This window comes from Physeter macrocephalus, chromosome 7, assembly GCF_002837175.3.
Source record: "Physeter macrocephalus isolate SW-GA chromosome 7, ASM283717v5, whole genome shotgun sequence".
Classification (NCBI taxonomy): Eukaryota; Metazoa; Chordata; class Mammalia; order Artiodactyla; family Physeteridae; genus Physeter; species Physeter macrocephalus.
Genome location: NC_041220.1, coordinates 84,177 through 109,292, shown reverse-complemented (window position 1 = coordinate 109,292; position 25,116 = coordinate 84,177). Strand labels below are relative to the sequence as shown.

General features: G+C 40.6%; 1 long non-coding RNA gene across 6 annotated transcripts in view; it reads right to left on the bottom strand.

The window, feature by feature from the left end:
• Positions 1–961: 961 nt before the first annotated feature.
• The window catches only part of LOC102993886 (uncharacterized), a 30,714-nt gene continuing 6,559 nt past the window's right edge, over positions 962–25,116 (bottom strand). For 2 of the 6 annotated variants that reach the window (XR_003680410.2, XR_003680411.2), the window contains exon 4: positions 23,446–24,483. This is a non-coding gene — a long non-coding RNA (uncharacterized lncRNA). Of the gene's footprint in view, positions 1,342–3,409; positions 3,507–13,804; positions 17,076–21,772; positions 21,952–22,606; positions 22,702–23,445; positions 24,618–25,116 lie in introns of those variants that run through there. The other 4 variants (XR_003680414.2, XR_003680412.2, XR_003680413.2 and 1 more) reach the window with 4 other exon arrangements.

Sequence of the window (25,116 nt, the reverse complement as noted above, 5' to 3'; positions counted from 1 at the left end):
TTCCTGCATTCCTGTCCTTCCTGCTTTCCCTCTGTTTTTTTTTCCTTTTGCTTCTCTTTTTTTTTTTTTTTTGCGGTTCGTGGGCCTCTCTCTGTTGTGGCCTCTCCCGTTGCAGAGCACAGGCTCCGGACGCACAGGCTCAGCGGCCATGGCTCATGGGCCTAGCCATTCTGCGGCAAGTGGGATCTTCCCGGACTGGGGCACGAACCCATGTCCCCTGCATTGGCAGGGGGACTCTCAACCACTGTGCCACCAGGGAAGCCCTCATGGTCATTTTTATTTCCCACGCAGAGTCACATCAATGATTGTTCCACATTTCCATCATCAATGAGCAGCCGTTGTCCTTGCTATTAATCCCTTTCATGAATCCTATTGTTTTCCTCCCTCCAAGGAGATGGTATTTTTCTTCTATCAAATATTCTAAAAGTTTCTAAATCATTTCAATATAAGTAGACCTCTAGTCAGACAAAATGTTCTTTTAATTCTTAAAGGGGACAGATTAATTTTCTTCCTGTCATTGAGAAACAAAATCATGCAATAAAAACAACAATAACAAAACAAATAAAAACACCTAACAAATATGGACTGGAATGCTGTTGCTACTTTAAACGGAGTCTTCACTGTTATCACAGTAAGGCGGCTAGCATTTTTCAACAAGCCCTTTTAAACAAATCTCTTCTATTCATCTGTGTCGGGTTAAAATAGCAAGAGAAAGTGTTGTGAGAATTCTTGAACCTAGAAAAGAAGGACAAAAATTTGCAAATACTTGCAATGAGCAAGACACTCTTTCAGGTGTCTTATATGTGTTATGTTATTTTCTACTTACAGAAAAACCCATTTTACATAGAGAAAACTAAATTTCTGGGACTACATTTAACAACCTAGCCAAAGACTCCATTGCTGGGTTTTGAAGAAAGGATTTAAACACAGAGATTCTTGAATATAAAAACCGTGTGCCAAACCTCTGCTCCCACACAATAGCTTTTGAATTCTCAGACAAAAGCAGAGGAAACTAAATCAAGACTACAGGTAAGATGCTTTAATTAATATGACTAAAATCAGGACCATGAGACATTTAAGAAATGCTGAAAGTGAGATAGGAAAAAAAAATCCTGCAACTTTCCCTAGGGTCTGCTTGAATCAGAGAGGATTTTTTTTTCCTGTACATTTTACCTGTGAAGGACACATTGTCTGTAGGCCAGTATTCACATCTCATCTAGAATCTATCAGCAACAGCTTGTCTTTTTACACTTCTGTCCTTGAAAATGTTCTTCAAGCCCCAGCTTCTTTTTCAAAGTCTGTCTCTTAATTTGTAGCTCAGTTGCAGAAGCAGAACTTACCCTTGAGAAAACATTCGGAGCCATCCCTTAATTTAGAGTATGAGTCAGAAACGAGCAAAGCCATCCCATAATTCTACAGTGGACAATTCCGCTTTGGGTATCAGACTAGCAAGACAAATTCATAAAAATAATGAGAAATAAAAATTCTTCTAAAATCTCTTGAAAAAGATAAGACTTGAAAACTCATAAATTCTTATTATGTTTATCGGCGTCAATGGATTCAATTATAACACTGTACAGGAAACTTTTCGTGTGTATCCAAACATTTTCAATAATTAACTCATATTTTTTCATGTTGCCTAACACTTGCTGGCGCCAACAGTGCACTAATCTCCATAGAGGGCCAAAGAAATCAAGGGTAATGATCTCCTACTGTTAATCCACAGGGAGGCTTTGCAGTTTTCACTGTAGGAAGTAAATTGCATCACTGAACAAACAGCTTGAAATGATAGCTGAAAGAAAGAAGATGAAACTAGGGGGAAATGCATGGATGAATATATAGCCCTAAATTTATGTCACAAAATCTTATAGATAAATACAGAGTGAGGAAAAGTAGTCTAAGAGTAGGGCTTATGACAAAGATTTAGAGACTTTTATTTTGGGTTTAAAATAAATTACTGTAATAAAGAAGCTTTCTAAAAAGCAAATGCTATTTCAGGCTTTATTAATAAACATATAGGCTGAGAGTAACTGACATTCTATCTGTGTTAATTGCCCCACCTGCAAAAGGGGCTGTTTTCCAGGTGGACACAGTAAAAATTTGGAAAATTTCCATGTGGGGAATGATCAAAGGAAACAGGGATTACTCTAATCTATATAAGTGGATATGACATAAAAATAGAGGACCATTGCCCTCAAATATTTAAAAGACAGTCATCTAGAAGAAGGATTAAAATTATTTTCCATGGCTTTGGCAAGCAAAATAAAGACCTAAGGGTAGAAATTATAACTAGGCTCCTTTTGACTTAAAAGATGGAAATAGCTCTAATGTTAGTCATACAAGTGACCCAACTGCCCCCAAAGTATTGTCTTAGATTTCTGGTGCTAAAGGAGGAGATATGGTTAGGAAAGATGCTTATGTCTGATAAGGATGTGCTTCTAAATGGCCTCTGTGTTCTAGACTGTGGAAAAGGCTGAGTCAGGTGTCTTTAGAAGAACAGACTAAAGGGAGAAGATGATACTAATTTACAAATGAAACTTAAAAACAACAATCTAGGAATAGGCATAAGTTCTTAACCGTAATACAAATACCCTATGACACATGTCTTAAGGGTATATTGAAAATTCTCTTTGGTTCCCTGTTTGTTCATTTGTATTTTTAATGTACTTTCATGCTCTTTTTGAATATAAAAATTCTGATACAGTGAAGTGAAGCTTCTGCTCATTGTTTTTCGCTTGGTAAGTTTCTACAAGGTAGTGGTTAGTATTCTTCAGACAACCATGATCTCTCTTTCAACACATACAATGACACCAAACCCTTTATAACTGAGCAATCCCAAATCACCCTGGATTTTTATCTCTGATAAAAGATTTTATGGTATCTACGAGCCAGTCTTCTCAAACCTCCATCTGTCTAGGTCACTGACTGACATTTTAGGAATACAGAGTAAAGGTATCATTTCCTCACCTCTGAAACGCTAATTGATATCAACATAATGCCATCAAAATGGCCTTTTGGGAGGAAGTTAAATGTACTTCTAAGCTAAATCATGCAATTCTGTATTACCTAAAAGCTTACTGTGGGTAGGCACTTTGTGAGCTTTAAATAATGACAAACCTTTATTTTGAGTTATAGGTGCATTCATGAAAGAAGCATGATTATAGGCGTCATGGGTTAAAAATATATTGTACGAGTGCTCTAAGACATCTATACATAAGGGTACAGGAGATTTTTAGAAAGAAGTAGTTTTCTGCAATTATCTTATTTCCCTAAGATTGAAGAATATAAATATATGGCTACCCATAATTGAGACTTCCAGAATGCAGTTATTTCCCCAGGGCTAAGTCCCCCTTGCATCATTTCCCCATATATCCTTAAAGAGTTATAAACCTTTCCCTTCTTTCCGCACCTTCTTGTCTCTATTTTTCTCTCTTCCTGTCCTTCTTTCATCACCATTTTCCTCAAGGACAATCAAGGACGATTTCTTTGGCCTCTCTTTCGGCCATCTGTGTAGTAACATAAGAGAATTAGACCCACTTACCTCTAGAAAATGAGTGACATTTTATGGGGTTCGGGGCAGGCCACCCCAAAATATGACACTTTAGCATATTGGTTATTTTGAATTAAAGTTACTGAAGAAACAGGCAGTGAAAGAAGGATACTCTGACCCTGCCCTTTCCTCCGGAGAGAAGGAATAACTCCCATGTGAAAGGTACTCTCCCCGCACCAGGAAATAGAGAAACATCATTATTCCCAGAGATCCGGAATGCAGGGCCTCGAAGGCTACGTAAACAAACCCTGCGTAGCCCTTTCACTAATTAGTACCCAAGCCTAAATTTCTTTGTCTTGTCAGCTCTTCACAAATTTATTACTTCTTTGTCTAAAAGGTACAGGTGTCCCTTGCTGTTCACATGGGAATTGGTACCAGGAGCCCCCTGCAGATGCCAAAATCCACGGATGCTCAAGTCCCTTATATAAAATGGGACAGCCTTCCACATCTGCGGGGTTCTTATCCATGGATTCAACAAACCCCGGCTCGAAATTTTGATCTATGGTTTGTTGAAGCCATGGATGCGAAACCTGTGAATAAGGAGGGCCCAGAGTCTGTTTATTGAAAAGCATCAGTGTATAAGTGGGCTCTGCATACAGCTTGTGCTGCCCCAGATCAACTGTATAAAAGCAGCCGGCTCTGGCCACTTCTCCGAGTCTCATATTTCTATAAACAACTGTAAGTACAAAATTAAAATTTGATTTTCCTCTGTAATCTGGCTCATGTCACTTTAATTATTCGGCCAGCCAGGAGCACCTAGGAAAGAAAGAGCTTCTGCCGCAAGAGTCGGCACAGTGAGCAGAAGCTTCACGGGCTGAACGCGCTTTGCCCTGCGGCTGCTGCAGCTGAGAAATCCCGGGACCTGTGACAGCACCGGCTGAAGGTAAGGCTTCTTACCAGTCAGCCTCCTAAATCTCTGCCTTCAGGGCCTGATGGAAATGAGAGTAGTTAGAACCCTGTTTTTTCCTTTTGCTACATTGAGATTAGCACGGGACTGCCCTGGTGGCGCAGGGGTTAAGAATCCACCTGCCAATGCAGGGGACATGGGTTCGAGCCCTGGTCCGGGAAGATCCCACATGCCACGGAGCAACTAAGCCAGCGAGCCACAACTACTGAAGCCCACACGCCTAGAGCCCGTGCGCCACAACTACTGAGCCTGCGCTCTAGAGCCCGCGAGCCACAACTACTGAGCCTGCGTGCCACAACTACTGAAGCCCGCGTGCGTCAACTACTGAAGCCCGCGTGCCTAGAGCCCGTGCTCCGCAAGAGAAGCCACCGCAATGAGAAGCCCGCGCACCGCAACGAAACGTAGCCCCCGTTCGCCGCAACTAGAGAAAGCACACGCACGGCAACGAAGACCCAATGCAAAAATAAAATAAATAAATAACTTTATTAAAAAAATTTTATTAAAAAAGACAAATTTAGATTAGCAGGAGAAAATGTTTGTGGAACTAGTTTCTTTGGCATAGGAACTGGTAAAAAGTTGGTTTGAGTACTCTTGTTTTCTGTTGATCTCTTTCCTCCCAGAGATAGCCACTGTGTTTCTCTGTCTGTGTCTGTTGTGTCATTTGTCATAAGGAGGAAAACCACAGGATGCGATTTTCCTTTTGCCTTGTTCTTTGTCTTGAGAGTTTGGCTTTGTGTCCGTGAGAACATTCTCTCTGGTCTCCTCAGGTGAGGAGATGCACGTACTGGTGGCAGCCAGTCAGCTAGACTGGAGTTCTGAGACACAGTCACAAGCAGCGTTCTGTCTGGCCATGCCAGCTCTTGGGGGGCATTTGGCTTAAAGTGTCTCAGTCCTTAAGAGACCGCCCTGTAAGGCTAGAAAATCCCCGTTCCAATAGCACCTGCCCAGGTCAGAGATTAGCTGGTCTGTAGCTGGAGGCTTTTCAAGTTCCCATGAGAGGCTGCAGACGCTCTTTTCTCTACACCATCCTTACCACCTGTGTGACCAGGGCCTCTGATTTCTTAGGCTATCTTTGGGAGTGAAATTCATGGATCTTGTGAGGATTACATCTCGCAGTCTCTTGTGGACCCCTCTTGAGCCCTTGGTTTAGCCATACAAAGGCTTATTAGATTGAGTCACCATTGAGATTAATAGATCCTACTTGTCAATGGCCAGATGATAGATCCTTTGAATGGATTATATTTAAAAGAAAGAAAAAAAAACATTTTTAGAGAGCTCTGATCCTCAAAAATTGTCTTATTGGTACATATGGAAAGTCCACATTGAAAAGAGGACACAAAGAAATGTAATGGCTAGCCTTAGGAACTCTCTTAACAAGATGAAACAGCAGAAATTAAACTTAGAACAAAATTAAATTCCCCATCCAACATAAATTCCTCTTCTTGAAATGGGAACACATCTCATCAGCAAAACCACTTAACTTTCAAAACCCCTCCATTTTCCCCAGAACATTCAGTAAACACCCAGCTGCTTATTTTAACTTTCCTTTCCTACAAGATTTACAGAGAGCACTCAGCCTAATCTTTAAACCTAGGATATACAGGTCACTCATGTAAATACTAGAAGTCAGGAAATAAATTTAACACAAGCGCTCAGAACAGGCAGTACATAAGATTTGTTTTTCTGGACTCTATAATCAGGCCCTGGCAGCTTCAGACCTTCCTATGCAATGTCCCTTGTGGATATGCCTCAGACCCTAAACACAAAGAATTTATGTCCCCTGGACAGCAACAGACCCTTTAAATTATAAAGCCCTTTACCTTCACTTCAGAAGATTCTACCAAATTTAGAGAGGTCAAGAAAAAAAAAAAAAAAAAACCCACAAAATTTCATTCTTTTTCTGTCCCTTGAAGTTGTAAGTTTTACCACGTTTTTAAAATATAAACACCCCGTCTCCCAATTGCAGGAGACTGAGCCTGGCTAATTCAATCAGCAAAGTCTGAGGGGAAAAAAGAAAAGAAAAAGAAAAAGAAGAAAACAAGCCTTTTTAAAATACAAACTGCTGGGGGCTTCCCTGGTGGCGCAGTGGTTGAGAGTCCGCCTGCCGATGCAGGGGACGCGGGTTCGTGCCCCGGTCCGGGAGGATCCCACGTGCCGCGGAGCGGCTGGGCCCGTGAGCCGTGGCCGCTGAGCCTGCGCGTCCGGAGCCTGTGCTCCGCAACGGGAGAGGCCACAGCAGTGAGAGGCCCGCATCTAGTTCACAGCCTCATTAAGATTACATGTCAAAGACCAATACAAATCTTAAACATATTCTCCACAAATAGTAAAAAGCTGTAGCCATCTGAATGGATATACTTAACTAACTGCAACTGTTATTTATAAACTTGTGAGTTTTATATTGTTATACTTGACTCATGGCTAAAATTTTTAAATGAAAGCTATAAAATCTTTGTGCTTGTATGTATGTCTACCTATGGACATTGCAGTTATGGAATTTCTCTACCTCTGGATGGTATTGTCAATATTAATTTGTAAAAGAACTCCAACTGGCTTAAAAATAAGCACTTATGAATTAAGCATTTCTAAATTTCAGAAATATAATAGAAATGAACTCAAATGTTTTTGAAGTTCACATTATGTTGTCTAATTTTCAGGAAGTAAAAAGAAGCTTAAGTTTGTTGGTTTAATTAATACAGGCGCACCTTTAGAGTAATTGACACTATCCTACCTAGATTTACTAAAAGTCAAGTAAGCTCATGTTATCTCTTACAAAATCTGTCAGCAAGAAAAATAATATAAGATGATGGCTAAGTGCTTTAATATCTTATAAAATGTTCATAAGCATAATTGTTAAAAACAAATGAATTCAATAGATACAAGTAAGATGAGAGTTTTAAGGTAAATTTTTAGTGATGATTTTTAAAATGATATATCTACTTAAATAGTTTCCCAAATCTCTTTGGTCACTTCCACACTTAGAATTTTGCAAGTTAAATTAAATGATGGGGGTCATTGATAGTCCAGATTATTTCCAGATAAGATAAGATACTGAAACCTTAGTTGCTAAATACATCTAAGTTTACCAACTTTTGACCTCTTATTATAGAGACTAAAGATATTTGCGTCTCTTAGTAAAAATAATTTATGCCACATTGAGAAATTGTACTCTAAGGAAGCATACGTCTCCAAAAATTATGAAATGTACTCATAAATTTGCCAATATAAAGAATGCTGGTATAGAAAAAATTGACAGTTCACAATTGCTTCCTTCTTAGATATCACTAGAAATTAAAGTTTTTAAGATCAAAGAATTCTAATGAATACATGTAATTATAATTATTAGAACTAATAAAGGAAACAACTGTGTATACCAAAAAAAGGAGAATATATTTTTTGGTAAGAAAAGGTATGAAGAATGGAGATACATTTTTTTGAGGAAAGAGAAAGTAAGTTTGTCCTAAAGTAAAGCTTATTCTTTCTGAATAGGCAAAAAACAAGGGACAAACAAAAATGGACATAAAAATTTATAGAAGGCGCTTCCAAGGTGATGCAGTGGTTGAGAATCCGCCTGCCAATGCAGGGGACACGGGTTCGAGTCCTGGTCCGGGAAGATCCCACATACTGCAGAGCAACGAAGCCCGTGAGCTACAACTACTGAGCCCGTGCGCCACAACCACTGAACCTGCACTCTAGAGCCCACGAGCCACAACTACTGAGCCCACGTGCCACAACTACTGAAGCCTGCGCCCTGCAACAAGAGAAGCCACTGCAATGCGAAGCCCATGCACCGCAGCGAAGAGTAGCCCCCGCTCGCTACAACTAGAGAAAGCCTGCACTCAGCAACAAAGACCAAACACAGCCATAAGTTAAAAAAAAAAAAAAAAAAATATATATATATATATATATATAGAAGGTTTGTGAAAAAGAAATCTTGGGAAAGTAGTTTTATATGTGATCAAGCTGGATAAGATTGAATAAATTTATTATAAGGTTTTTTGAAATAAGCTTTAATGTCAATAGTGTACTCATAAAACTGCATCTTAATTTTCTTTCACCCACTAAAAAACCAAATTTTACTTGGACTGCTCTTATCACTCAGTTGCCTCCACTTGCCATCTAAGCAGTTGATAAAGTTATGCCAAGCACACATTAAAGGTTGAAAACACATTCCCTGGTCCCTTAAGATTATCTTTGCTTTAAGTTTTGTTCTTGGGGCTCACAAACTTAGCAGTGAGATTGAGTTATTGGTCTAATACTGCCTTAAAATGTGCCATGTTATGAAGTAATTTATTAGGTTGGTTGCCTAAGAGTTAACCTGCCAGAAATAAATGTTATGAATCACAACTGTTTAACTGAACTAACCTATTCTCAGGACTGAGAGACCGGTTCAATGAGATATGGAACAATTTACTAACTCAGCTACTAACCTAATTCTCGTTTCACAGACACCAGCTCAACTTTTAAGTATAGGGTTAGGGTTAGGGTTAGGGAAACAGCAAGGAGGATACTCTGACCCTCCTCTCTGTCCCCCTGGAAGCAGGAAATACATCTACTAAGTGAAAGATACTCTCCCTGCACCAGGAGGAAGAGAGACAGCCTTATTGCTGGATATCAGAAGGAGATGAGGGCAGGAAGGCTATGTAAACACCTCTGTGCAGCTTCTTCACCAATTAGACCCAAGCCCAAGTCGCTGTCTTCTCAGTTCTTCACAAATTTATTGTTCTTTTATCTAAAATGTTATAAACGCCACCTGCTTTGGTCATCTCTTTGAGGCTCATATTTCTGTAAACTCTTGTACATATGAAATTAAAATTCAAATTTCTCCTGTTAATCTGGGTCATGTCAATTTAATTATCAGCCAGAAGGACCTAGAAGAGTAGAGGAAATTTTTTTTCTCCCCAACCCATTCAAAGGTCCTGGAGAAGATGAAGAAATATATATATTTGATCCTTTGTATAATTCAAAGTGATTATATTTTTAAACTGTAAGCTAAATGTTTCAATAATTCACACACATTTTATAACTAAAAGTGGAATTAAAAAATTAGGAAATACGGTTTATGCAAAAAAGTTTTGGCTTTCACCAGGCTAGAAAGCATTGTTTATTTTCTCATCAGTGGAAAGAAAAGCCTGGTGGCAGTTTCCAGCTCTTAGCATCCTCTGGCCCACTACACAGATTATCACATGCCAGACAGGAACATCAGGTTACCTGCTCAGGCCCACCCTGAGGATCACACCCTCCTCCCTGTCAACAGAAAACAGTGTTAAAACAGCTATTAAATGAGTATTAAAACAAGCTCTGAGGACAGTGACTTTCTGAAATGAAGTCTGTGATAAAGGAGAGAAATTGCTCTCAGAAAAGCTGCCATCAAAAATACTAAATTCTCATTCCTGGGAATGAGTTAGAGAAACCTTCCCTCAGTTGGAAAAAAAAAAAAAAGGTAACTAACAAATTAGATTGTCAAGGCAACTGACACTTACGCATACTTATAGGTTGCACAAATGCTAGGCTGAGAATAAAAGCTTATAATTTTGGTACCAGCTCCCCACAAGAGAGACTAAACACAGACAATTACAAATGATAAAAATATATACACAGAATCCATTTCTTTGTTTAAAGATACGTGTACCCAAAGCAATGGGAAAGTTAGCAAGAGAAATAGTCTGCCCAGAAAGGCTTCCAGAAGAATGTAAGCAATGTAGAAAGAGGGCTTCAAATTTAGAACCTGAAGGCATCTTAAAAATTATTCAGTCCACACTTCTATTTTTCAGATATGGAACTAAAGAAATGATGTGACTGAAACAAAGACACAAAATTCAAAATTGCACACCGAAACTTGGATCTCTTGAGGACTCATTCAGAGTTCTTTCCACAACAACCAACATTCTATTCTGTAAGCACTTATTAAGGGACTAGAACATGGGTGGCAGCTGGTGACTGGAGCACCTAAAGATGAATCTTCACCCCAAAGACACATTCTGTAGGAAGAGGATGCCATATGAAGAGCCTTTCTAACACAGCATAAAGTGGTGTGTGCCAGAAAGGAAGAATAACGTAAGTTCTACCGCATTACGCACAGCCTTTGAGAAGTGGCAAATACTCAGCCAGTTTCTAAACATGGCCTGCGACCCGATGCTTTCGTTGTGTTGACGATGATGAAGTTTTAAAATATAAAAAGTCGGTGTTCTTTGGTTCTGGCTACTTGTGACTACAACTTGTTCAGCCGTATTGTTTCCTTTATCTTTCATAAACTATTTGTTTCCTTCTACCTTGCTTATTACCCTATAATACATTAAGACAACCTGGGCTTGCGATTGGCATCTGCAGTGAGGAGTGGGGCAGTCTTGAGGGACCGGTGCCAGAGGGTTGCTGGGTGGTGCAGGAAAACACGCCCCACTGGGTGCAGAACTTCTGATACTACTACCTAAATCCAAGCACAGGGCAGTACATTGTTTCCAACTGAAAATTAGCTGTCAATAATACGATACACTCTAGATTTACTTCGTGGATTACAAACATTAAGTGAGACTTGAAAGGAGAATATATTCAACTACATATTCCCTTTGAAATGAATCCGCCTAGCTTACATTTTGCATATAAGCTTTACTATAGTTTGGCTTTTACATCGTTCCCAAAATTCTCCTCCGAAAAGTAAGCTGGAAAGGAGGCCAGAAGTTAACTTGTTAGCAACAATGAAGGAGGTTAAATGTGTACCAAGAAGTTTAGGGATTATTTGGAAAATGTCATTTATGTTAAATTTTTCCTTTGTTATCTTAAAGAAATATTGGAGAGGGGAAAACTCTATAGTTTCATTAAAATGTAAATTTCTATCACAATAAATCCTAGAAGTAATTTTATGGAAATTACACAAAATATAAGAGAAAATCATTTCTTCATTTCTTTCTCTTCTGGTTATCAACATGTTCCTTACTTTTTTTCTTCCCAGTCATCACAAATTATCCCCATCAGTTTTCATAAAAGCTCAGGTGTCTAGAAAGTTCTGGGAGCTGTTTATTTTAAAGGATTTTCTTAAAATATGTTCCTTTCACATGTGAGTATGATAGATAAAAATGATCTTTGTTTAAATTAGCCGAGACAACTTACTATGTGCTCTGTTATATACTAAAATCTAGCTAAACCAATAAACAGAATAGAGTATATCTGTACAGTGAATACGATGTATCAATAAAAAGGAATGAAGTACTGATACATGCTATAGCATGAGTAAAGCTTGAAAATATTATGCTAAGCAAAAGAAGTCAGTCACAAAGGGCAACATATTCTATGATTTCAGTTATATGAAATATTCAGACTAGGCAAATCGACAAGAGATAGAAAGTAGTTTAGTGGTTGCTTGGCCTCAGGCCCGGGGCAAGGGTATGGGGGCCTGGGCAATGACAGCTGATGTGCACGGGATGTGTTAGGTGAGTGTTGGAAATGTTCTAAAATTAGACTGTGGTGATGGATGAATAACTATGCGGATTTACCAAAAAGCACAGAACTGTAAACTTTAAATAAGTGGATTTTATGGTACATCAAATGTATATCAATAAAACTATAAAATGCACAACACCACCGACATACACATAGATATATTAATTTGTATGGTTCTATGAAATTTATTCTTTTTTTTTTTTTTTTTTTTTTTTGGTATGCGGGCCTCCCTCTGCTGTGGCCTCTCGGCCATGGCTCACGGGCCCAGCCGCTCCGCGGCATGTGAGATCTTCCCAAACTGGGGCGCGAACCCGGTTCCCCTGCATCGGCAGGCGGACGCGCAACCACTGCGCCACCAGGGAAGCCCTGAAATTTAAAATAATGTAAAATAATCATTAAGGTGATACAGGCACCTGATTATGAAATTAAACTATTCAGAATGCACCAAAAACCAATATCCTTATACATAAATTCTTTACACTGGTTGGCATATAACACTAGACTGAATCTCTAAAACTGAACTTGTTACGTGGAAGAGTATGACGTGGATTTTAATATGGTTTTGTCAGATTGCTCCCAAAGTTGTACTCTTACCAACAGAAGAGTCCTAATTTCACCGCACTCCCACCAATGCGCATTATGTATCTTTTATTCTCATCTGTTTTATCAAATCTGATGTCACGTTTTTTAGTATTTATCATACATGCACTTAAAAAAACCATCCTGACAGCCTTCTACCTTCTTATGCCATTTTAAAAACTAATTAATTCCCTTGACTTCATTGGTTCTGGTTCTACAAAATATAAATTCATTATACTAGCCACGTAAGCCTTTTATCTTATCAATTTTTTTTCATATTTCTCTCACAAATGTGTTACTTATAAGACTCAAAAGTTACTTTTCTATTCTGTGCTTTGTCATAATTTACATAATTATCCAAATAAGGAATCTGACGTTTCAGGTTTCCAATTTTAATATATTATTTTGTATTCTGACAAAAAATTTAAGTTAAATTATTGTTTCTTACTTGCACATAAGTTTAAAAAAACCATATTGATTTTTTCATGAATACATGTTTTACCTAATTTAGCCCATTGATGGTAAAGTTGCAAATTTATTTTAAAAATATCTTTCATTTATCCCTCTTTCTCTTACATATTGTCCCTTCCATGCACACACACATACAACACACATACATACACATGCATGCACACACGTATGTACAATTTACAGTCGGTCAAGAATGCAAAATGAGCATTATTGTGGGTATAACTTTCCCTGTTTGTAATGATTTCCTTAGGACAGATTTCCAGAAGTGGTATTACTATGTCAAGTATTTCTTTTTTACTGTTCTTGATATTATAATGTTGATTTCCAAACAGTGGTTATACCAGCTAGTTACCATTAATTTTAGAAAATATAACTGTCACTAATAACTAGCGTTGGTTCTTTTTTATTCTGTATATCTGGTTAATTTAATTGGTGAAAATGCTCTCACATTTATGTTTTAATTTGTATGTCTTTTTTGACTAGTATCATAGTACTAGCAAATAAAGCTTCTTTACTAGTTCTACGTATCCTCGATGAATATATAAACATGATTACCTATTCATGCTTTAAATTTTTATATTTTAAGTATAAAATATATAAATTTTATACTTTCCCATTTTTATGTTTTAAGTATATTAACTCTTCATCATATGATTTTTTAAATCATTCTTTTGTATTCTTTTTGTTGCTTTAGGATATGTTTGACTATGAGATTTGTGACACACAAAATTTTTCAGTTTTGAAGGAGTCAGATCTGTCCTTTACTTTTGTGATTACCACTGTCATTTTTAAGCTTAGACAGATATCACCTCCTCAAGACTTGGCAATTCATTAGCTTTAGTATCTTCTAGATTTTCCTGGTGTGATGCTTGCATGCAAAATCTAGTTTAGAAAACAAATTACAAAAGCAACTAATTAATGATAAAACTCTTTCCAAATGACACAATCTGTTCCTACTGAAATTATTTTAGAAAGCTATTTAAAATAAATAGCTTAGCAATTTGTATGGGAGCAAAAAGTTGGACACTTTGATCCTTTTATTCAGTGAATCTTAAATTGTAGGTCAAGGTGGCAACAGATGCGAACACGCGTAGAGAGATTTTCCGTAAATGTTGCACTTTAATATAAACTACTTTGCTTTTTATAGATTTTTAAATTGAAGTGTAGTTAACTTACAATTTTGTGTTAGTTTCTGGTGTACAGTGCAGTGATTTATATATATATGTATATAAATAATATACATATATATATACACACACATAGTCTTTTTCATATTCTTTTCCATCATAGGTTATTACAAGATGTTGCGTATAGTTCCTGTGCTATACACTAATTCTTTGTTAGTTGCCTATTTTATACATAATAGTGTGCATTTATATATTAATCCCAAACTCCTAATTTATGTACTTTAAAAGAATAGAAAACTTTTCACCCTTTTATTTATTTTAATGACTTTTTCTGATTTAAAAGTAATACATACTGTATTAGTTTCCTTAACAAATTGCCACAAATTTAGCTGCCTATAACAGCACATTATAGTTATTGGGGTCAGAAGTCAGAAATAAATACTTCTGGACTAAAGTCAAGGTGATGGCTGGGCTGGCACCTTCTGGAGACCCTAGGAAGACTCTGTTCTTTGCCTCTTCCAGGCCCAGAGGTTGCCGCCCTCCAATCTCTGCTCCTGTTCTCACATCACCTTCCTTGACTGACTCTCCCGTTCCCTCTTCTAAAGACCACTGTGATTATATCACCCACCCAGATAATTCATGATAATCTAATTTAGATTACCCTAGGTCACATCTGCAAAGACCTTTTGCCATATAAGGTAACATTCACAGGCTCTGGGGATTAGGACATGGAAATCTTTAGACCATTATTTAATCCACCACATGTCCTTATAAAAAAGAAAACCTTTAGAGAGCATGAAGTTGTTACAATTAAATCCACAAAGACAAAAAATTATATTGTATTTCTGGAATGAATGATCATCCTATTAAAAAGAAAACTTAGAGAAAACAAAGTAGGAGAAAAACAAGCTAAAAATATCATATTCTTTACTTTCTCATTCTTTCCTAAGTTTATACACAAATGGCTTTTTATTGTGCCTCTGTATTTGCATCTTCTTCATTCCATCATTCAATAACAGCTGCCCCTGAAGCTACCCTCTAAAGCATTGGAGTGGATAGAAACTCCACCCAATTTTCCAAGAAGATCCAAAAAAGAAAAATGTAATTACATGTATTTAAATATTTCTCACTGATATTTCACAATAACATGGATTTGCTCAATTCACTTAGTAAGAATATGTAAGGAGGAGGACAGTAGACAAAAATGAAGAGGATTGTTCTTGGCTGCATTTACCTTTGCAAATTCATCAGAATCACTGCTTGATCTGACCCCGTGTAAGAATATCCTTGGGATTCATAAAATTGTAATTCAGTTCTAAATTAGCTTGCATGTCATGGAGGAGTTTATTCTCCATCAGTCTTTATCTCCGCCCTACTCACCTACCACCTACAACACTTTTCAGATGTCCTTCTGTGCAAGGGGTTTCTTCTCGCTTCGCCATTTTAATGGTTCCCGCCATATTGTTCACTGTCAATTCCTCAGATGCATGTTTGCTACTTCCTTTTGTATCTCCAGCGCTTACTGAGTATTTCTAACAGAGTGAAATGAAAGGTCTACCTATCCTAGAGTTTCACCTTTTGTTCTTGATTCCAATGTAACCAGTTATTGCCTGAGCAGCAGGGCAAAGTGATAGCACAGGAAAACTAAAAACCCGTTCAACAAAGACTTCCTACCAAGCGCAAAGCACGGTGCTGCCTGCTACGAGGAAAACAGACTCTATAGGACCCTGGTCCCAGTTTATAAGAGTTAACAGTTTCACTGAGGATCGTGGTTGCATTACGGCTCATAAGTGTCCTCCACTGAGAAACCTCTCCAGGCGTGAGGGCTTGTGTTTGTTTCCCTGCAGCCCCACTACCACCGCTGGGAGCTGGCACAGGTATTCTACTTGCCCCTTGCTGTGGCTCAGATCATCCGTCCTCCCTTCTCTGGGTTGAACCTCATCCTTCAGCGAGGCCGTCATCTGTGGAAACCCGGTCTCAAGCCTGCATATCTCAGACACGTGCGCCTGATTCCCGATCCGCCCGAGTTCTCGGCTGTCCACCTGCGCACAGGCACTTCTTCCCAGCCCCTGGGCTCTCCGTTCCTGCACTTCTGTCCTCGGAAGCTCTCACCCTCCACGTGTCTCAAGCACCCCGGCCGGGTCACCGCTCATAAACCAGCCCTCCTGTGACCTCTCTTCCCTTTACCCAACTCTTTGACCACCAGCTCCTTTGCTTCCGCACGTCTCCTTAGTTCTCTGACTCCAAAACCCACCGAAGTGGCTAATCCTGTGGTCCGACCACTTTTCACGCCCTTTCATCTTCTTCATTTTCTTTTTGCTCCTTAGTCAGCTTCAATGCCACTGTCATTGCAGTCACTCCCATGAAGTCACCCGCAGTGCTCTTGCTTTCTCCCGCTTGGCACATTACAAGAGCAGCGAATCCAGCTCCGTGCAGTTCACACCTACAGCAGAGCACGTGAACGAGGCTGACGGCGAACACGAAGCCAGGCTGCCCGGGGACCCCCAGGAGCCGCACGCTGCCCGCAGCCCCTCCGCCGCGCCCGCGAGGACCCTCCCTGCCCCCTGCCTCGGCCTTCTCACACCTCCGCCTTCACCACTCCCGGTCGAGAACCTTCTTTCTCTGTAACTGAGAAAGCCCAAGCTGTCAGAAGAGAAAGTCCAGATTCCCCTTTTCTATCTCCAACTCACCAGCGTTTGTCCCATGAACTCAGCCTTTACGAACTACTGGTGTTTTTATATAAAGCTCATTCCTCCACGTGTGCCTAGAGCTTGCTCGCCAGCCATCTTCCCTCTGTTCCTGTTTCACCAAATTTTCTCCCGCTCCTGGATGGTCTCCAACAGCACACAAGCATGCAGTTGTTTCTCTCGTTAGAAAGAGTAAAATCTTCTTTTGACCCCGCTTTCTGCACCAACCACCGCTCCTTTTTCTAGTTCCTCCTTTGGGACCAAAACTTCTCAGAAGGTCATTTATATTTGATGTCTCCAGTTTGCCTCCTGAGTTTTTCCTTTAAACCGGAAAAAAAAAAAGTTTTAGTTTTTTAAACAATTAGAAGTCATTCATGTAAAGTTCAAAAGCATGTAGGACTAAATGCTGAAAAAATAATTGTAACATTGACAGCAATTTCTGGTTATTATATATTTATATATATATAATTATATAATATATAAGCTGATTATATTGTAGTCTCTATAAAGGTATTCAATAGATTAAAAAATTATGAGTATTATTTCTTTGTGATATCTCAAATGAAAATGACAAGTTTGAGAGGGACTGACGTTCTCCTGCATTAAGTGATAATTGTATACATTTTATGTTTTATTTTGGACTTATACTGGTCTAAACGTGGTCAGGTTTCTCGACATCTGTTGGATAGAAATCTATACCTTAGGGACATGCTTTCATTAATGTAGTAGTAAAGATTAACAATTAACTACATAGAAAAATTTGATTATTGTAATGAAGTTTAAATTTTTTTCCACTTTAAGCTGGTTCTAGACTTGTCCTGAAAATAAGCAAATGATTTTCCTGGGATAAATTTCAAAACCAGTTTCTAGCCTCAGGATGTATGCTTTTAATTCAAAATGTTAAAAGGTCTATTTGTGGGAGCATTTTCCCCAATGTTTGATTTCATTTCAAGGTAAAAGAGAAGTGAAATCTGAAGCCACATTCTGAGAACTTCTAGCCTTGGCAGCCATCCTCAGAGATGCCAAACTTGAATGTTTAGAATAAAGTAAATGCTCCTAGCACCAACACCAGGGAAATGTTTGCACAGCTCTCCTCTGGTGCGTATCAATGTGAGTGCCGCTCTTATTTAATCTCTGTAAAGCATCAGATTAAAAAATTAGTTTAGAACAGAGAGCATTTCTAAATAGTAAGATTATAAATCAGCTAGTTTCCAGTCATAATACCTATCTCAGTTTACTTCCCTTAACTCTAAATCTGGAACTGATGACTTCACGGAAAGAAAAATTTCTAAAGAGCGTTTGTGTAAGCAAGGTATTAAAGGCTAGATACGAGGTCTCAAAATTGTGCTCTCCTTTGTCCTCATATTTACCAAACAAAGGACTTGCCAGTAAGAGGAATATGTCATTTTTACTATTTCTATATTAAAAATATTTAATGATATTGCTTTGAATTATTTAGTGTTTAATAAACTGTAGCTCTGTTCTTGGGTGGCCAGTTCACGGTGGAAGAAGAAAGTAATTACAGTAACATATTTGCATAGACCATCTGCCTTTGAAAATTTGCCTTAGCTTGTAGGAGGTGCATCCAAAAGCTGCTTAGAGCTCTGACAGAAGATTGTCAGTAAGAATGGAGAGAGACAGCGGAGGAGAGTGATGACAGTCATGTTTCTAAAGCTAATAAGTCAGTTATTTGAAGGCAAACGGATGTCGGTGAAAAAAGGAGGGGATTCGGGGTGACAGGATAGTGTCTAGCTTGGGTGCCTGGATAGATAGCAAGCCAATAAATAGATAACAAAGAAGTGGAGACTGGTTTGGGGGAAAAACAATGAACTCACGTTTCATTTGAAATGGCTAAAAAAATACAAACCAGCATTACAATATTTTAAGAAAGAGATAAAAATGTAAATTCTGGAGTCACAAGAATATAGTCAGTAGGTGAAGCTCTGGGGCCATGCCTATAGGAACTGCAGGGAATCTGGCCAAGGAGAGAATCCTGGTCCATGAGAACCTCCCCCGAGCTCACAGCAGCCTAACCCGGCAGCTGACCACACACTGGAAAGCACTTCACCCAAAATTAACCTTCTCTCGGCACCTTAACATTCTTAGTTATTGCTTAAAATTTCAGTCTTAAATATATATATAATCTTACCCTGTCCTCGTGTTCCCAGCTCACCGTATTCTGTGCTACTTTTCCCAATGATACTTCTCGTGTTCTAGGGGCCATATAATGTATTGTTGTTTATGTCTGCTATTTATCAAGTAAATGTATTATGATATCTTTCCCGTACAAGGGCAGGACTTTTAATTTTCCTTCGTTGATCTATTGCTAGAGTTAGAGGAGTGCTGAGCAAGGACCAGGTGCTCAGAAAGTCTTTTAAGTTGGTGAATAAATGGATGCTTCCTGTGTGGTCACTTCCGGCAGTGGCGGTTCCCTCCCTCCCTCCCAGGGGCCGCTGCTTGCCCTCCTCTTCCACACCATTCTCTCTCCCTCTTCTATAAAATCACCATATTTCCCTGTTGGCGTCATCTGTCTCCTACGCCCCCGGGGGCATCCACGTCACCCCCCCCCCCATAAGTCTGTCCTACTGCGTTTTAGCTCCTGGCTCACTGGCAGCGTCTTTGACCCTACTCGTCCCAAGTCTTGGCGATTTCAATATCCACGTATATGATGGTTGGAACCCTTTAAAGAACCTTTTCAGTTCTTGGCCTTTAGCTGTCCTCCACCCCACCCCAGCCAATAATTTCCGTGGTCAGACCCTTAAATATTTTCGTTTTCTCCGGCTGATGTAACAAAGTACCACAGGCTGGGGTCTTAAACAGAGAACTCCACTTTCTCACAGTCCTGGAGTCTGAGATCGACGTATCACAGGGTGCGTTCCTTCTTTGGGCCACAAGGGAAGGACCTACTCCAGGCGTCTCCTCTTGGCGTGTAGATGGCTGTCTTCCCCCCATATCTTCACATCATCCCTCTCTTCCCGTCTGTGTCCAAAGCTCTTCTTCTAAGGATACCAGTCGTATTAGATTAGGCCCAACCCGATGAGCACATTTCAACTTATTCACCCCTATAAAGACCCCGTCTCGTCTCCAAATATGGCCATACTCTGAGCTACCGGATATTAGAACTTTAACCTGTGAACACTGGGGGAGACACAATTGAGCCCACGACACAGATTACCCTAACCCCAACCAGCGCCCCCCTACCGGATAACTCCTGTTTGCTCCCCTAGATCGTCTCCCCTCTCCTCCGAGCTGCGCTGTGTCCCGTGTGGACTGCATCAAAAAACTCCCTCGTGCCCTGGCTTCCTGATGGGTTAGGCCAACGGGAGTTGTTGTAGGAAAGTGGGGGCAGGGGGAGGGTGGAGCCAGATCTCTGCAGCCCCAGGATTCCCTCCCAGCCAGTAGGTGGGAGGGCTTGGCACCCTCTCAGCTGAGCTGCGCCAGGTGGCCACCTTTTCCAGCTCCCAGCTTCCTCCATTGTAATAACGCATTGGTGATCCCAGGTGACCCTAAACTAGTTCATTTCAGCGCTTCCTAGCTATGCGACCTTGGACAGGCTACCTAGCTTCTCTGAGCCTCGGTGTTCTTATCTTTAACATAAGAAGAGCAGCAATGACTGTGTGCCGTGCACACAAGACATCTAGTGTCTGTAAGCATAAGTCACCTTCCAGGATGGGATGATGAAAGATTTTACCCGGTATTTTAAATGGCCTCCTAAATGTTCAGAAAAGAGACAGAATCTCTTCTAGATCAAACTCTCGTTCTGCTTCCTCCTCTGAGACCTCTCCTCACCCAAAGCCTCCTGGGGGCTCTGGCCTCGGAAGGTCCAATTTTAGCAAGAATCCTGCTAAGTCAGTTCAGCCAGAATCATCCACTCTTGATATCTGATCAGATCCCTCATGCCCCACCCTGGATATCTGACCTCTGACCCGCCTTCAGCAAGAATCCCGCCAGGCTGCTTAGCCAGAATCCCCGCGGACTTCGCGCCCCTCTTACCAATGCCCCCACTGACCCCTGCCTGGCCCTGGCATAAGTCCTTGCGTTTCCTTCTTCGGGAGCTGAGCCTGATCTCTAGCTCAGGCGTCCCTCTTGGATAAAGTCTTCCTTACTGTCTTTATGAAATGTCAAGGAAAATTTTTCTTTAGCAAAAATGTTCAAAACAAACGGGTTTATTGTATTTATTGTTATCTAGACCCAAGTGAGAACTTTTTACCAGGGAGAGACACGCAGAATAGAAGATGTTTTTGAGTGAAGGGAGCAAAAGTATTATAAAATGTAGTAAAAATCAGGATGTAGTAATTCTATTAAGATTGAAAGCCACAAATAAAAAGATTATCCTTGTTGTTTATACATTTGGGAATAAATTATTGGAAGAGAAAATTGTCATATATGAAAATATAGTAGTAACCAGAATGTAATTCCCATACCTCTGCAACCCCTCTGAACTAAAGTCAATGCCCTTTAGGCCCCTTGGAGAAAACGTTCTAAAAGACCTATCACTAGACGAGTAGCTACTGTTATTCCCCACATCAGGGGGCCAATTACCAGAGGATCAGAAGGAAAGAGATCAAGGCTCTTTCATCCCACTTGGATTTTCACTTGAGGGTGAGTTCAGAAGGTTGAGCAGAGATTGTAAGACAATCCTACTGTCCTGTGAGGACACAATTATTTTTACAATGGAGGCAGATAAATAAATAAATAAGATAAATAAGATAATATATCTTGGTTTACTACCAAGATATAAGATGCTTGTTTATCATCTCAGCAAAGAACAAGACATTGCAGCCAAATGGAATTATGTGTTTAGAAGGAAAGAGAAAGGGAGGAGGCCTTTATTCTGCATAATATGTCAAAGAACTGGGATCACAGTCACTAAAATGTTAGAATTTAATTACACATCATACACATTTCAGATGAATAATATTCAGTCTGTCAATCAAGATTCTAGTATTTAGTGATCAGAAATATGCAAATTGGATATAACCTCTATAGGTTATATTAGAAGCAATTTTAGGCCCACCTGTGCTCTGAGTTGATATGTGACCCCAGGGGAGGGCCTCTCTCCGATTTCTCTGCATATTTAGCACCCTCACATTTGTTCGCGATCATTTCCTCATTTGTCCATCTCTCCAACTAGGCTGTGGGCTCTCTGCATATAAGAACCTGGTCTTCTTGTTTTGGTAAAGCTAAGGCTTAGCACTTGAATATAACAAAAGCAGATTTAGAATACATCAGAAATGAGTATATTATATTTTCGATATCAGTCGCCATAAGGAATATTTATAATTGTAAAGCTTATTAAATGTAATTAAATAAAAATTGATAGCCATATGCAAGTTTCTGAACTTGTTATTATGGAGGATAAATAGAAAACAGATATAAAAAAGGACACACTTTTTTCCTTTCATCCAACCCACAGTGTAACAGGCAATTACACATGTTTAGTTTAGACACATAATTATTTTTAAAAATGAGATTAGTGCCATTAGAAAATATCAACACGTTTGTGGATTTAAAGAAGAGGTCACCTATGTAGGGGTCCGAATAATGGCCACCCAAAAGCAAAGGTATCAGACACTAATCAATGGAATGTGTAAATCTTGCCTCACCAGGCGAAAGGGCCTTTGCAGATGTGATTAAGTTAACAATCTCGACTTGGGGAGATTGTCCCGCGCTAAGTGAGTGGGTCCTGAATCTAGTCGCAAGTGTTACAAGAGAGAAGCCTAGGGAGGTTACACAGACAGGAGAAGAGAGGGTTAATTAGCATGAAGACCAGCACAGACGCTGGCCCTGAAGACGCTGGCCCTGCAGACTGGGGTGAGGCTGCCGCAATCCGCAGAACACCAGGACCCACCCGAAGCTGCAAGAATCCAGGGACGCTTCTCCCCCGGAGCTTCTGGAGGATCCCGGCTGTGCTGACACCTCGGTTTGAACTTCTGGCCTCCAGAGCTGTGAGAAGATGGATTTCTGCTGTTTTAAGCCGCCAACTTGGTAGCAACTTGGTACAGCAGCTCGGGAGCTAGTACCACCTTGGAAAAAGCAATAGGCAGTGAGAAGGCCCCGGGAGGCGCGTTTGAAGCGGGGGTGGAAAGAGCGAAGTGATCGCGGAGGGAGGGGCCGGCAGAGGAGGGGACCCGGTGAAAGGCAGAGTCTGTCCTTTTCTCAGTGAAGAGAAGCTGCTAAAATCCCACTGGCAGGGGCACAGTCCCTCTGGACCAAGCACCGATCTAAGCGCGTTATAACCCTTAGTCTTAGCCAGTGTCGCTGCCCTAACCGAGTGCATAGACCGCGCGCCTTCTGCACGGCGGATCCTGCCGCAGCGCGGTTGGATTGTGGCGCGGGCCCTCGCCCACCCCGCAGACTGCCAAGCTCTCCTGCCCTCCCAGGGCAGGGGGCTAGGCCTTCAGCTCTCTCTCGACTCTCCTAACAGACGCGCCCTGATGCCGTTCCCGAGGGCTTCATCCGGCAACGCCGCCTAACCCTGACCACTCCCAGAGACCCCATATCCTAAGACTGTCACACTGGGGGATAGGGTTCCAGCATATAAGTAACACAAACATTTATTCACATAAAAGTCACAACACCTCTAGCATTATTCCCACTGACAGACGAGGAAGCGGAGGCACAGAGATGGTAGAAGAGACTTAGTCCGGGACGATTCACCGCTCTGCACCACTGCGTCCCCTGCAAAGTAGCCGAATTTGGTTCTCCCGGTGGAGGGGACGTAATGAGGACCAGGGTAAAAATAATCTGACTGTTCACTTTAGGGACGGTGATTCTGGGAAACCTCACCCTACTCTCCAGCTAACTTGCCCTCTATTAGCTTCGCTGAAATCAAAATGGACCAGCACGTATGACTCAGTTATTTTCCTTTATTATTTTCCTTCCACCATCACTAAAAAATAAATGCAAATTGTTTATAATTTATTTATAATTGGAGAATGAAAAGGAAATCAATACCACGCATGAGCAACCTCTTTAAGAAAAATTCTTTTCAATGTCATCTTGAACTGTACTTTAGCTGGAGACTTATTTTGTCTAGCAGAGGGACAGGCATTTTGATAAGCAAGAGTGTGTAATATTTTTCTATGGAATTTGTCAGCTTTCAACAAGAAACTAAATGACCATCTTTAAAGGATACTCAGCGTCCATGATAACATGCTTAGGTGTGTTACCACCAAGAACTTCTCCCACCGCCCTGGGAGAGTCTGGTCTGGAGGAGCTGGTGATTCAAATAACTGGGTCTGAAGGGAAGTAGGTCCTGCACGTTTTGATTCCTGTTCCTCTGACTGCAGGCAGGATTCTCCATAATCCTGCTTTCTCAGACACCTTTGATTTGGTTTGACCAACAAAAATGAATGAGAATCTATTTTCTTTTTTTTCTTTTTTTTTTTTTTTTTTTGGGGTACGTGGCCCTCTCACCGCTGCGGCCTCTCCCGTTGCGGAGCACAGGCTCTGGACGCGCAGGCCCAGCGGCCACGGCTCGCGGGCCCAGCCGCCCCGCGGCACGTGGGATCCTCCCGGGCCGGGACGCGAACCCGGTTCCCCTGCCTCGGCAGGCGGACGTGCAACCGCTGCGCCGCCGGGGAAGCCCCGATTTTCGTTGCTAGTTTGTGTGACCCACCGAGTTAAAAAAGCAGAGAAGTTAAAAGTAGAAGGACGAGTGCAAGGCAGCCTTCGCGGGGCGTGGGCCCTTGATGGTCACGGTGGTTCAGAAGGTGGTGCTCAGCTCTGCAGGTAAAGAGACATATTGTCACCTAACATAGGGGCGATGAGGTGAAGGCAAACGGAGACATTTTGTAAAACATCGTTACAGAAAGCCAATTCCAGTTCTTCCTCTTGTAAATGGTTCATGCGTCCTTCACCTAATAGGAAAGTATATAGTGAAATCACCGCCTAAAAATTACTTTGTCATCATGGGATTGGGAAGTTATGACACGGCAATCTTATCAAGTTCATCAAACAATACGCAAGCATTTCTAATGTGATACGTGTACAACTACCAAGCAAACTAGAATACTTTCGATGGACAGCACTGAAGACACAATAAAACACCCTTACTGACAAATGCTCTTTTTTATATAATCCATGGAAAGTGGCATGGATATGGGATTAAAAGCATGACCTTCGAGTCAAATTATTGCTCTGTGAGCTTGAGGAAAATCTCTTCAAATCTCAGTTTCCTCACCTCAAATGGGAGCAATAATAACTTGTTCGCAGAGCTTTGATCATGAAATTCAACAACGAAACCAAACATATAAAAGTGTTCTTCTCTTTTTTTGCAGAACATCGTTTCTGACTGATGTCCGCGTGCATTCCAGTCAGAAGGCCGTAAACCATATCACCTTATTTTTCTATATTTTC